This window comes from Pseudophryne corroboree, chromosome 4 (assembly GCF_028390025.1).
Source record: "Pseudophryne corroboree isolate aPseCor3 chromosome 4, aPseCor3.hap2, whole genome shotgun sequence".
NCBI classification, from domain to species: domain Eukaryota; kingdom Metazoa; phylum Chordata; class Amphibia; order Anura; family Myobatrachidae; genus Pseudophryne; species Pseudophryne corroboree.
In genome coordinates this window covers 388,283,090-388,297,798 of record NC_086447.1, presented here as the reverse complement: position 1 = coordinate 388,297,798, position 14,709 = coordinate 388,283,090, and the positions used below count along the sequence as shown (strand labels likewise).

The 14,709-nt window shown below is 48.5% G+C and overlaps 1 protein-coding gene across 6 annotated transcripts in view; it reads left to right on the top strand.

The window, feature by feature from the left end:
* Positions 1-14,709, top strand: part of CILK1 (ciliogenesis associated kinase 1) — a 200,203-nt gene that overhangs the window by 30,452 nt on the left and 155,042 nt on the right. Inside the window, exon 1 of one of the 6 annotated variants that reach the window (XM_063916698.1) lies at positions 2,093-2,142. The exons of 4 other annotated variants lie outside the window; for them this stretch is intronic. The gene's annotated coding sequence lies outside the window, so the exon portion shown is untranslated. Of the gene's footprint in view, positions 1-2,092; positions 2,143-14,709 lie in introns of those variants that run through there. One more of the 6 variants, XM_063916697.1, reaches the window with a different exon arrangement.

Sequence of the window (14,709 nt, the reverse complement as noted above, 5' to 3'; positions counted from 1 at the left end):
ATTCAGCAGGGACCGTGTCTATTCCAAGACTTACCGCGGCTGCGTTTGACGGCGTGGCGGTTGAACGCCGAATTCTAAGGGAAAAAGGCATTCCAGAAGAGGTCATTCCTACACTGGTTAAAGCCAGGAAGGAGGTGACTGCACAACATTATCACCGCATTTGGAGAAAATATGTTGCGTGGTGTGAGGCCAGGAAGGCCCCCACGGAGGAATTTCAATTGGGTCGATTCCTACATTTCCTGCAAACAGGATTGTCTATGGGCCTCAAGTTGGGGTCCATTAAGGTTCAAATTTCGGCCCTGTCGATTTTCTTCCAGAAAGAATTGGCTTCAGTTCCTGAAGTCCAGACTTTTGTAAAAGGAGTACTACATATACAGCCCCCGGTTGTGCCCCCAGTGGCTCCGTGGGACCTTAATGTAGTTTTGGATTTTCTCAAATCCCATTGGTTTGAGCCACTCAAATCGGCGGATTTGAAATATCTTACATGGAAAGTAACCATGCTACTGGCCCTGGCTTCAGCCAGGAGAGTGTCAGAATTGGCGGCTTTATCGTATAAAAGCCCATATCTGATTTTCCATTCGGACAGGGCAGAACTGCAGACGCGTCCTCATTTTCTGCCTAAGGTGGTGTCAGCGTTTCACCTGAACCAGCCTATTGTGGTGCCTGCGGCTACTAGCGATTTGGAGGATTCCAAGTTGCTGGACTTTGTCAGGGCATTGAAAATATATATTTCAAGGACGGCTGGAGTCAGAAAATCTGACTCGCTGTTTATACTGTATGCACCCAACAAGCTGGGTGCTCCTGCTTCTAAGCAGACGATTGCTCGTTGGATTTGTAGCACAATTCAACTTGCACATTCTGTGGCAGGCCTGCCACAGCCTAAATCTGTCAAGGCCCATTCCACAAGGAAGGTGGGCTCATCCTGGGCGGCTGCCCGAGGGGTCTCGGCATTACAACTCTGCCGAGCAGCTACGTGGTCGGGGGAGAACACGTTTGTAAAATTCTACAAATTTGATACCCTGGCTAAAGAGGACCTGGAGTTCTCTCATTCAGTGCTGCAGAGTCATCCGCACTCTCCCGCCCGTTTGGGAGCTTTGGTATAATCCCCATGGTCCTGACGGAGTCCCCAGCATCCACTAGGACGTTAGAGAAAATAAGATTTTACTTACCGATAAATCTGTTTCTCGTAGTCCGTAGTGGATGCTGGGCGCCCATCCCAAGTGCGGATTGTCTGCAATACTTGTACATAGTTATTGTTACAAAAAAATCGGGTTGTTCTTGTTGTGAGCCGTCTGTTCAGAGGCTCCTACGTTGTCATACTGTTAACTGGGTTCAGATCACAAGTTGTACGGTGTGATTGGTGTGGCTGGTATGAGTCTTACCCGGGATTCAAAATCCTTCCTTATTGTGTACGCTCGTCCGGGCACAGTATCCTAACTGAGGCTTGGAGGAGGGTCATGGGGGGAGGAGCCAGTGCACACCACCTGATCCTAAAGCTTTATTTTTGTGCCCTGTCTCCTGCGGAGCCGCTAATCCCCATGGTCCTGACGGAGTCCCCAGCATCCACTACGGACTACGAGAAATAGATTTATCGGTAAGTAAAATCTTATTATTGGGGGTGTCTTGCTAATTGCCTATAATTTCCACCTGTTGTCTATTCCATTTGCACAACAGCATGTGCAATTGATTGTCAATCAGTGTTGCTTCCTAAGTGGACAGTTTGATTTCACAGAAGTGTGATTGACTTGGAGTTACATTGTGTTGTTTAAGTGTTCCCTTTTTTTTTTTTTTTTAGCAGTATGTATGTATATATGTATATGTATGTATGTGTGTGTATATATATATATATATATATATATATATATATACACACACACATTTTAGAAGGCACAATGCAGCTCACATTACACAGTAACTGGTAATTTACATTCCTCCTTTGATGTATTTCACACAAATGTAAAGTATTTATATAGTTTAGTCAGCAATAATGTTTGCATTTGACTTCCTAAATGAACAAATGGTTTTCCTCCTTTCCTTCATATGTCTGATTCCAAACTTTCTTGACACACTTTACGTAGATACAGTACATACCAAAGTTTCCCTTCCCACTTGAAGCTGCAAACTCCAGGCACGTCACCTGCGGTGAGTACACTGGCCAATATCAAAAGCTTTGTCATCCACTAGTCCTCCTGCTAGGAAATGGCAATTAGCATACCAATTTTCTACAGTGACAGAAGATGCTGATTCCTTATCCAGTCATATACAGAATAAGTGCATTTTTCCCTTTGAACTATATTCAAACACATCTTAAAGATGAACACATTTAAACATGTAATCCTACAACCTTGCATAGAGCACTACCTATAATATGTTAAAACACATTAACTCCTGTACATTATGGCACCTAGCGCTGATACGTCTATCATGTGCGACAGGGCTCCGGCCACAGGGATCATTTAGCCTACAGTAAATTACCGTGAACAATTTTATTCCCCTGTAAGTACTCAACAACAAAAATTAGCTATGCTAATAAAGAAAGTGACTCCTTTTTTGTAAGTGTAGAAATGATTGCAAATTTGAAAACATATACTTTATTTCACCTTTTTAAAATATCAGGTTTTACAGATTGTTTAAATGATTAGCCTGGTCAAAAAAACAATAACATATAACATATGTTATAAATTTATCATTGGGGTGCAAATGATCTCAAAGACAGATAAATTGCCTATCGCTGAACATATTATTTATCAAATAACACTATTAGATAAGATCAGAAGGCAGAGAGACAACATTAAATCGTATATGTATATGTGCTCAATAATTGCCAATTTATAAATAATATTAAAGGGAATCTACAGGTATTTATAGTTTAGTGAAGAAACTTGGCAAAAATGAAATCAATTCACCACTGCACATTGAGTCGTTTTCAATTCTTTTCACCACCTTCCACACCCGTTCTGTTTCTGCCCTCGGGGTGTGGTATCATCATTTCAGCTCGCTACCCACGGAGTAGTGAGGCCTCCAACACTTTACACCGCTAAACCTGATTACTATGGTTGCAATATGTGCGATAACGGGGGATCATTTTAGAAAGGAGATTGTGCGTGATATATCATTTGAATACCGCCCAATATGTCTGCGTTTGAGATCATTTTCACCACAATACCAAATTTTTAGCATATGTTGTATATTGAAGTGTTTGCGTACACAGACGCTTAATCACTCACAATGGAGTCCACACCCAGATGGAAAATAAGCAGCTGCTAAAGGGTTAGTGCCAGGTTCCATAGTGCATCTAAACACGCACCAATCAGTAGTCCAGCATTTATGGATGCTGAAAGTGGGTGTCTCAGTGCTTGGACATTTGTACACTGGGATGAACACCAGGGAAGGGCTTGTAGTGGTATTAGTATAAAATCACAAGATGTGTGGTCAGCGAAAGACAGAGCAACGTATGTGGCTGTGTTTTACTCAGAAATCTTTTGTAAGGGGAAATAAATGATGAATTAGAACGCTATATTTCTCTGACGTCCTAGTGGATGCTGGGTACTCCGTAAGGACCATGGGGAATAGACGGGCTCCGCAGGAGACTGGGCACTCTAAAAGAAAGATTAGGTACTATCTGGTGTGCACTGGCTCCTCCCTCTATGCCCCTCCTCCAGACCTCAGTTAGAATCTGTGCCCGGCTCGAGCTGGTTGCACACTAGGGGCTCTCCTGAGCTTCTAGTAAAGAAAGTATTTGTTAGGTGTTTTATTTTCAGTGAGATCTGCTGGCAACAGACTCACTGCTACGAGGGACTTAGGGGAGAGAAGCGAACCTACCTGCTTGCAGCTAGCTTGGGCTTCTAGGCTACTGGACACCATTAGCTCCAGAGGGATCGAACACAGGCCCAGCCTCGGTCGTCCGGTCCCGGAGCCGCGCAGCCGTCCCCCTTGCAGAGCCAGAAGCAAGAAGACATCCTGGAAATCGGCGGCTGAAGACTCCGGTCTTCATTAAGGTAGCGCACAGCACTGCAGCTGTGCGCCATTGCTCCCTATGCACACCACATACTCCGGTCACTGATGGGTGCAGGGCGTTGGGGGGGGGGGGGGCACCCTGGGCTGCAATTAGAGTACCTTACATTGGCAAACAGCACATAATATAGTCTAAAAAACTATATATGTGCAAAAATCCCCCGCCATAATATAAATATAAGAGCGGGAGAAGTCCGCCGAGAAGGGGCGGGGCTATCTCCCTCAGCACACTGGCGCCATTTCCTCTTCACAGCTCCGCTGGAAGACAGCTCCCCAGGCTCTCCCCTGCAGTTTCCAGGCTCAAAGGGTAAAAAAGAGAGGGGGGGGCACTAAATTTAGGCGCAAACTGTATATGTAAAGCAGCTATAGGGAAAAATCACTTTGTGTTAGTGTAAATCCCTGATTATATAGCGCTGTGGTGTGTGCTGGCATACTCTCTCTCTGTCTCCCCAAAGGACTTTGTGGGGTCCTGTCCTCAGTCAGAGCATTCCCTGTGTGTGTGCGGTGTGTCGGTACGGCTGTGTCGACATGTTTGATGAGGAGGCTTATGTGGAGGCGGAGCAGGTGCCGATAAGTGTGATGTCACCCCCTGCGGGGTCGACACCAGAGTGGATGGATATGTGGAAGGTTTTACACGACAGTGTCAACTCCTTGCATAAAAGGTTCGATGACATAACAGCTGTGGGACAGCCGGCTTCTCAGCCAGTGCCTGCCCAGGCGTCTCAAAGGCCATCAGGGGCTCAAAAACGCCCGCTACCTCAGATGGCAGACACAGATGTCGACACAGAGTCTGACTCCAGTGTCGACGAGGACGAGACTAATGTACATTCCACTAGGGCCATCCGTTGCATGATTACGGCAATGAAAAATGTGTTGCACGTTTCTGACATTAACCCAGGTACCACTAAAAAGGGTATTATGTTTGGGGAGAAAAAGCAACCAGTGGTTTTTCCCCCTTCAGATGAGTTGAATGAAGTGTGTGAAGAAGCGTGGGCTTCCCCCGATAAGAAACTAGTGATTTCTAAAAAGTTACTGATGGCGTACCCTTTCCCGCCAGAGGACAGGTTACGTTGGGAGACATCCCCGAGGGTGGATAAGGCGCTCACACGCTTGTCAAAAAAGGTGGCACTGCCGTCTCAGGATACGGCCGCCTTAAAGGAGCCTGCGGATAGAAAGCAGGAGGCTATCCTGAAGTCTGTATATACACACTCAGGTACTATACTGAGACCTGCAATTGCTTCAGCTTGGATGTGTAGTGCTGCAGCAGCTTGGTCCGATACCCTGTCAGAAAATATTGATACCCTCGACAGGGATACGATTTTGCTAACCATAGAGCATATTAAAGACGTCGTCTTATATATGAGAGATACACAGAGGGATATTTGCCGGCTGGCATCTAGAATTAATGCAATGTCCATTTCTGCCAGGAGAATATTATGGACTCTGCAGTGGACAGGTGATGCGGATTCTAAAAGGCACATGGAGGTTTTGCCTTACAAGGGTGAGGAATTGTTTGGGGATGGTCTCTCGGACCTCGTTTCCACAGCAACAGCTGGGAAGTCGACATTTTTACCTCAGGTTCCCTCACAGCCTAAGAAAGCACCGTATTATCAGGTACAGTCCTTTCGGCCCCAGAAAGGCAAGCGGGTTAAAGGCGCGTCCTTTCTGCCCAGAGGCAGGGGTAGAGGGAAAAAGCTGCACCATACAGCCAGTTCCCAAGAACAAAAATCCTCCCCTGCTTCCACTAAGTCCACCGCATGACGCTGGGGCTCCACTGGTGGAGCCAGGTGCGGTGGGGGCCCGTCTCCGGAACTTCAGCGACCAGTGGGTTCGCTCACAGGTGGATCTCTGGGTTCTACAAGTGGTATCTCAGGGATACAAGCTGGAGTTCGAGACGTCTCCCCCTCGCCGTTACCTCAAATCAACCTTGCCAGCTACTCCACAGGACAGGGAGGTAGTACTGGCGGCAATTCACAAGCTGTACCTCCAGCAGGTGATAATAAAAGTTCCCCTCCTTCAACAGGGACGGGGTTACTATTCCACAATGTTTGTGGTACTGAAACCAGACGGTTCGGTGAGACCCATTCTAAATTTGAAATCCTTGAACACTTATATAAGGAAGTTCAAGTTCAAAATGGAATCGCTCAGGGCGGTTATTGCAAGCCTGGAAGAGGGGGATTACATGGTATCACTGGACATCAAGGATGCTTACCTACATGTCCCCATTTCTCTGACGTCCTAGTGGATGCTGGGACTCCGTAAGGACCATGGGGGGAATAGCGGCTCCGCAGGAGACAGGGCACAAGAATAAAAGCTTTAGGATCAGGTGGTGTGCACTGGCTCCTCCCCCTATGACCCTCCTCCAAGCCTCAGTTAGATTTTTGTGCCCGAACGAGAAGGGTGCAGGCTAGGTGGCTCTCCTGAGCTGCTTAGAATAAAAGTATATTTTAGGTTTTTTATTTTCAGTGAGTCCTGCTGGCAACAGGCTCACTGCATCGTGGGACTAAGGGGAGAAGAAACGGACTCACCTGCGTGCAGAGTGGATCGGGTTTCTTAGGCTACTGGACATTAGCTCCAGAGGGACGATCACAGGTTCAGCCTGGATGGGTCCCGGAGCCGCGCCGCCGGCCCCCTTACAGAGCCAGAAGAGCGAAGAGGTCCGGTGAAATCGGCGGCAGAAGACGATCCTGTCTTCAGATTAAGGTAGCGCACAGCACCGCAGCTGTGCGCCATTGCTCTCAGCACACTTCACACTCCGGTCACTGAGGGTGCAGGGCGCTGGGGGGGAGCGCCCTGAGACGCAATATAACAGATAATACCTTAGGTTGGCTAAAGAATACATCACATATAGCTCTTGGGCTATATGGATGTATTTTAACCCCTGCCATTTTTTACAGAAAAAGCGGGAGATAAGGACGTCGTGAAGGGGCGGAGCCTATCTCCTCAGCACACAAGCGCCATTTTCCCTCGCAGCTCCGCTGGAAGGACGGCTCCCTGACTCTCCCCTGCAGACTTGCTACTGAATCAGGGTAAAAAAGAGAAGGGGGGGCACTATTGGCAGCTAAAAACTATATAAACAGCAGCTATAAGGGAATAACACTTATATAAGGTTATCCCTGTATATATATATATAGCGCTTGGTGTGTGCTGGCAGACTCTCCCTCTGTCTCTCCAAAGGGCTTGTGGGGTCCTGTCCTCTATCAGAGCATTCCCGGTGTGTGTGCTGTGTGTCGGTACGTGTGTGTCGACATGTATGAGGAGGAAGATGATGTGGAGGCGGAGCAATTGCCGGGGTTAGTGATGTCACCTCCTAGGGAGTCGACACCTGACTGGATGATCGTATTTAAAGAATTAAGTGATAATGTCAGCACTTTGCAAAGAACGGTTGATGACATGAGACAGCCGGCAAATCAATTAGTGCCTGTCCAGGCGTCTCAGACACCGTCAGGGGCCCTAAAACGCCCGTTACCTCAGTGGGTCGACACAGACCCAGACACGGATACTGAGTCTAGTGTCGACGGTGAGGAGACAAACGTAATGTCCAGTAGGGCCACACGTTACATGATCACGGCAATGAAGGAAGCATTGAACATTTCTGACACTACAAGTACCACAAGGAAGGGTATTATGTGGGGTGTGAAAAAACTACCAATAGTTTTCCCTGAGTCAGATGAGTTAAATGAGGTGTGTGATAAAGCGTGGGTTTCCCCCGACAAAAAACTGCTAATTTCTAAAAAATTATTGGCACTATATCCTTTCCCGTTAGAGGTTAGGACACGTTGGGAAACACCCCCTAGGGTAGATAAGGCGCTCACACGTTTATCTAAACAAGTAGCGTTACCGTCTCCTGATACGGCCACCCTCAAAGAACCAGCAGATAGAAGGCTGGAAAATATTCTTAAAAGTATATACACACATACTGGTGTTCTACTGCGACCAGCAATCGCTTCAGCCTGGATGTGCAGTGCTGGCGTCGCGTGGTCGGATTCCCTGACTGAAAATATTGATACCCTGGATAGGGACAATATACTGTTAACTATAGAGCATTTGAAGGATGCATTACTATATATGCGTGATGCACAGAGGGATATTTGCACCCTGGCATCAAGAGTAAGTGCTATGTCCATTTCTGCCAGAAGAGCGTTATGGACGCGACAGTGGTCAGGCGATGCGGATTCCAAACGACATATGGAAGTATTGCCGTATAAAGGGGAGGAGTTATTTGGGGCTGGTCTATCGGACCTGGTGGCCACGGCAACGGCTGGAAAATCCACCTTTTTACCCCAGGTCACTTCACATCAGCAGAAAAAGACACCGTCTTTTCAAACTCAGTCCTTTCGTTCCCATAAGTACAAGCGAGCTAAAGGCCATTCCTTCCTGCCCCGGGGCAGAGGAAGGGGAAAAAGACTGCACCATGCAGCCGCTTCCCAGGAGCAGAAGCCCTCCCCTGCTTCTGCCAAGTCTTCAGCATGACGCTGGGGCTTTACAAGCAGACTCAGACATGGTGGGGGCCCGTCTCAAGAATTTCAACGCGCAGTGGGCTCACTCGCAAGTGGACCCCTGGATTCTACAGGTGGTATCGCAGGGGTACAAACTGGAATTCGAGGCGTTTCCCCCTCGCCAGTTCCTGAAGTCTGCTCTACCAAAGTCTCCCTCCGACAGGGAGGCAGTTTTGGAAGCCATTCACAAGCTGTATTCCCAGCAGGTGATAATCAAGGTACCCCTCCTACAACAGGGATAGGGGTATTATTCCACGCTGTTTGTGGTACCGAAGCCGGACGGCTCGGTGAGACCAATTTTAAATCTGAAATCCCTGAACACTTACATAAAGAGGTTCAAATTCAAGATGGAATCACTCAGAGCGGTGATAGCAAACCTGGAAGAAGGGGACTATATGGTGTCTCTGGACATCAAGGATGCTTATCTCCACGTCCCAATCTACCCATCTCACCAAGGGTACCTCAGGTTTGTAGTACAAAACTGTCATTATCAGTTTCAGACGCTGCCGTTTGGGTTGTCCACAGCACCTCGGGTCTTTACCAAGGTAATGGCCGAAATGATGATTCTTCTTCGAAGAAAAGGCATCTTAATTATCCCTTACTGGGACGATCTCCTGATGAGGGCAAGGTCCAGGGAACAGTTAGAAGTCGGAGTAGCACTATCTCAGGTAGTGTTACGTCAGCGCGGGTGGATCCTAAATATTCCAAAATCGCAGCTGATTCCAACGACACGTCTACTGTTCCTAGGAATGATTCTGGACACAGTCCAGAAAAAGGTGTTTCTCCCGGAGGAGAAGGCCAGGGAGTTATCCGAGCTAGTCAGGAACCTCCTAAAACCAGGCCAGGTGTCAGTGCATCAGTGCACGAGGGTCCTGGGAAAAATGGTGGCTTCTTACGAAGCAATTCCATTCGGAAGATTCCATGCAAGAAACCCTGTCGACAAGGACAAGGGTGTCTCTTCTGTGGTGGCTGCAGAGTGCTCATCTACTAGAGGGCCGCAGATTTGGCATTCAGGATTGGGTCCTGGTGACCACGGACGCCAGCCTGAGAGGCTGGGGGGCAGTCACACAGGGAAAAAATTTTTTCCAGGGCTTGTGGTCAAGCATGGAAACATCTCTTCATATAATCATTCTGGAACTAAGGGCCATTTACAATGCCCTAAGTCAAGCGAAACCCCTGCTTCAGGGTCAGGCGGTATTGATCCAATCGGACAACATCACGTCAGTCGCCCACGTAAACAGACAGGGCGGCACGAGAAGCAGGAGGGCAATGGCAGAAGCTGCAAGGATTCTTCGCTGGGCGGAAAATCATGTGATAGCTCTGTCAGCAGTGTTCATTCCGGGAGTGGACAATTAGGAAGCAGACTTCCTCAGCAGACACGACCTTCACCCGGGAGAGTGGGGACTTCACCCAGAAGTCTTCCACCTGATTGTAAACCGTTGGGAAAAACCAAAGGTGGACATGATGGCGTCACGTCTAAACAAAAAACTAGACCGATATTGCGCCAGGTCAAGGGACCCTCAGGCAATAGCGGTGGACGCTCTGGTGACACCGTGGGTGTACCAGTCAGTGTATGTGTTCCCTCCTCTGCCTCTCATACCAAAGTACTGAGAATCATAAGAAGGAGAGGAGTAAGAACGATGCTCGTGGTTCCGGATTGGCCAAGAAGGACTTGGTACCCGGAACTTCAAGAGATGCTCACGGAAGACCCGTGGCCTCTACCTCTAAGAAAGGACCTGCTCCAGCAGGGGCCTTGTCTGTTCCAAGACTTACCGCGGCTGCGTTTGACGGCATGGCGGTTGAACGCCGGATCCTGAAGGAAAAAGGCATTCCAGATGAAGTCATCCCTACCCTGGTCAAAGCCAGGAAGGATGTAACCGCAAAACATTATCACCGCATTTGGCGAACATATGTTGCGTGGTGTGAGGCCAAGAAGGCCCCTAACAGAGGAATTTCAACTGGGTCGTTTCCTCCATTTCCTGCAAACAGGACTGTCTATGGGCCTAAAATTAGGGTCCATTAAGGTTCAAATTTCGGCCCTGTCGATTTTCTTCCAGAAAGAACTGGCTTCAGTACCTGAAGTTCAGACATTTGTAAAAGGGGTACTGCATATACAACCTCCTTTTGTGCCTCCAGTGGCACCTTGGGATCTCAATGTTGTTTTGAGGTTCCTTAAGTCACATTGGTTTGAACCACTCACCACTGTGGACTTAAAATATCTCACATGGAAGGTGACGATGCTGTTAGCCCTGGCTTCAGCCAGGCTTGGCGGCTTTATCATATAAAAGCCCTTACTTAATTTTTCATTCTGACAGGGCAGAATTGAGGACTCGTCCTCAATTTCTCCCTAAGGTGGTTTCTGCTTTTCACATGAACCAACCTATTGTGGTGCCTGCGGCTACTAGGGACTTGGAGGACTCCAAGTTACTTGACGTTGTCAGGGCCCTGAAAATATGTTTCCAGGACGGCTGGAGTCAGAAAGTCTGACTCGCTGTTTATCCTGTATGCACCCAACAAGCTGGGTGCTCCTGCTTCTAAGCAGACTATTGCTCGTTGGATTTGTAGTACAATTCAGCTTGCACATTCTGTGGCAGGCCTGCCACAGCCAAAATCTGTAAAAGCCCATTCCACAAGGAAAGTGGGCTCATCTTGGGCGGCTGCCCGAGGGGTCTCGGCTTTACAACTTTGCCGAGCAGCTACTTGGTCAGGGGCAAACACGTTTGCTAAATTCTACAAATTTGATACCCTGGCTGAGGAGGACCTGGAGTTCTCTCATTCGGTGCTGCAGAGTCATCCGCACTCTCCCGCCTGTTTGGGAGCTTTGGTATAATCCCCATGGTCCTTACGGAGTCCCAGCATCCACTAGGACGTCAGAGAAAATAAGATTTTACTTACCGATAAATCTATTTCTCGTAGTCCGTAGTGGATGCTGGGCGCCCATCCCAAGTGCGGATTGTCTGCAATACTTGTACATAGTTATGGTTAACTAAATCGGGTTATTGTTGTTGTGAGCCATCTTTTCAGAGGCTCCTTCGTTGTTATCATACTGTTAACTGGGTTCAGATCACAAGTTGTACGGTGTGATTGGTGTGGCTGGTATGAGTCTTACCCGGGATTCAATATCCTTCCTTATTATGTACGCTCGTCCGGGCACAGTATCCTAACTGAGGCTTGGAGGAGGGTCATAGGGGGAGGAGCCAGTGCACACCACCTGATCCTAAAGCTTTTATTCTTGTGCCTTGTCTCCTGCGGAGCCGCTATTCCCCCCATGGTCCTTACGGAGTCCCAGCATCCACTACGGACTACGAGAAATAGATTTATCGGTAAGTAAAATCATATTTTATCCACCTCACCAGGTGTACCTCCGTTTTGTGGTACAGGACTGCCATTACCAATTCCAGACGTTGCCGCTTGGTCTGTCCACGGCAGCAAGGGTATTTACCAAAGTAATGGCCGAAATTATGATACTCCTTCGAATGAAGGGAGTTATAATTATCCCGTACTTGGACGATCTCCTTATAAAGGCGAGGTACAGGGAGCAGTTGTTGGTCGGAGTAGCACTATCTCAGGAAGTGCTACAACAGCACGGCTGGATTCTAAATATCCCGAAGTCGCAGCTGGTTCCTACGACGCGTCTGCTGTTCCTGGGTATGATTCTGGACACAGAACAGAAGAAGGTGTTTCTCCCGGAGGAGAAGGCCAAGGAGTTGTCATCTCTGGTCAGAGACCTCCTAAAACCAAAACAGGTGTCGGTGCATCACTGCACGCGAGTCCTGGGAAAGATGGTAGCTTCTTACGAGGCAATTCCATTCGGCAGATTCCATGCACGGATCTTTCAGTGGGATCTGTTAGACAAGTGGTCCGGATCGCATCTTCAGATGCATCGGCTGATCACCCTGTCCCCGAGGGCCAGGGTGTCTCTGCTGTGGTGGCTGCAGAGTGCTCATCTACTCGAGGGCCGCAGATTCGGCATACAGGACTGGGTCCTGGTGACCACGGATGCAAGCCTCCGAGGTTGGGGGGCAGTCACTCAGGGAAGAAACTTCCAAGGACAATGGTCGAGTCGGGAAGCTTCCCTACACATAAATATTCTGGAACTAAGGGCCATTTACAATGCCCTAAGTCAGGCAAGACCCCTGCTTCAAAACCAGCCGGTGCTGATTCAGTCAAACAACATCACGGCGGTCGCCCATGTAAACCGACAGGGCGGCACAAGAAGCAGGATGGCGATGGCAGAAGCCACAAGGATTCTCCGATGGGCGGAAAATCACGTGATAGCACTGTCAGCAGTGTTCATTCCGGGAGTGGACAACTGGGAAGCAGACTTCCTCAGCAGGCACGACCTCTATCCGGGAGAGTGGGGACTTCATCCAGAAGTCTTCCAGCTGATTGTAAATCGTTGGGAAAGGCCACAGGTGGACATGATGGCGTCCCGCCTCAACAAAAAGCTAAAAAGATATTGCGCCAGGTCAAGGGACCCTCAGGCGATAGCTGTGGACGCTCTAGTGACACCGTGGGTGTACCAGTCGGTTTATGTGTTCCCTCCTCTTCCTCTCATACCAAAGGTACTGAGGATAATAAGAAAGAGAGGAGTAAGAACTATACTCGTCGTTCCGGATTGGCCAAGAAGGACTTGGTACCCAGAACTACAAGAAATGATCTCAGAGGACCCTTGGCCTCTGCCTCTCAGACAGGACCTGCTACAGCAGGGGCCCTGTCTGTTCCAAGACTAACCGTGGCTGCGTTTGACGGCATGGCGGTTGAACGCCGGATCCTGATGGAAAAGGGCATTCCGGTTGAAGTCATTCCTACGCTGATAAAAGCTAGGAAGGATGTGACAGCAAAACATTATCACCGCATATGGCGAAAATATGTTGCTTGGTGTGAGGCTATGAAGGCCCCAACAGAAGAATTTCAGCTGGGTCGATTTCTGCACTTCCTACAGTCAGGATTGACTATGGGCCTAAAATTGGGATCCATTAAAGTCCAGATTTCGGCCCTGTCTATTTTCTTTCAAAAAGAACTGGCTTCACTGCCTGAAGTTCAGACGTTTGTTAAGGGAGTGCTGCATATTCAGCCCCCTTTTGTGCCCCCAGTGGCACCTTGGGATCTCAACGTTGTGTTGGATTTCCTAAAATCACATTGGTTTGAGCCACTTCAGACCGTGGAGTTGAAATATCTCACGTGGAAAGTGGTCATGCTTTTGGCCTTGGCTTCGGCTAGGCGTGTGTCAGAATTGGCGGCTTTGTCATGTAAAAGCCCCTATCTGATCTTCCATATGGACAGGGCAGAATTGAGGACTCGTCCCCAATTTCTCCCTAAGGTGGTATCAGCGTTTCATTTGAACCAACCTATTGTGGTGCCTGCGGCTACTCGGGACTTGGAGGCTTCCAAGTTGCTGGCCGTAGTCCGGGCCCTGAAAATCTATGTTTCCAGGACGGCTAGAGTCAGAAAGACTGACTCGCTGTTTATCCTGCATGCACCCAACAAGCTGGGTGCTCCTGCTTCTAAGCAGACTATTGCTCGCTGGATCTGTTGCACGATTCAACTTGCACATTCTGCGGCTGGACTGCCGCATCCTAAATCAGTCAAAGCCCATTCCACGAGGAGGGTGGGCTCTTCTTGGGCGGCTGCCCGAGGGGTCTCGGCTTTACAACTTTGCCGAGCTGCTACCTGGTCGGGATCAAACACGTTTGCAAAATTCTACAAGTTTGATACCCTGGCTGAGGAGGACCTTGAGTTTGCTCATTCGGTGCTGCAGAGTCATCCGCACTCTCCCGCCCGTTTGGGAGCTTTGGTATAATCCCCATGGTCCTTACGGAGTACCCAGCATCCACTAGGACGTCAGAGAAAATAAGAATTTACTCACCGGTAATTCTATTTCTCGTAGTCCGTAGTGGATGCTGGGAGCCCGTCCCAAGTGCGGATTGTCGGCAATACTTGTATATAGTTATTGCTTAACTAAAGGGTTATTGTTATGAGCCATCTGTTCAGTGAGGCTCAGTTGTTATTCATACTATTAACTGGGTATAGTTATCACGAGTTGTACGGTGTGATTGGTGTGGCTGGTATGAGTCTTACCCTGGATTACAAATCCTTTCCTTGTAGTGTCAGCTCTTCCGGGCACAGTTTCCCTAACTGAGGTCTGGAGGAGGGGCATAGAGGGAGGAGCCAGTGCACACCAGATAGTACCTAA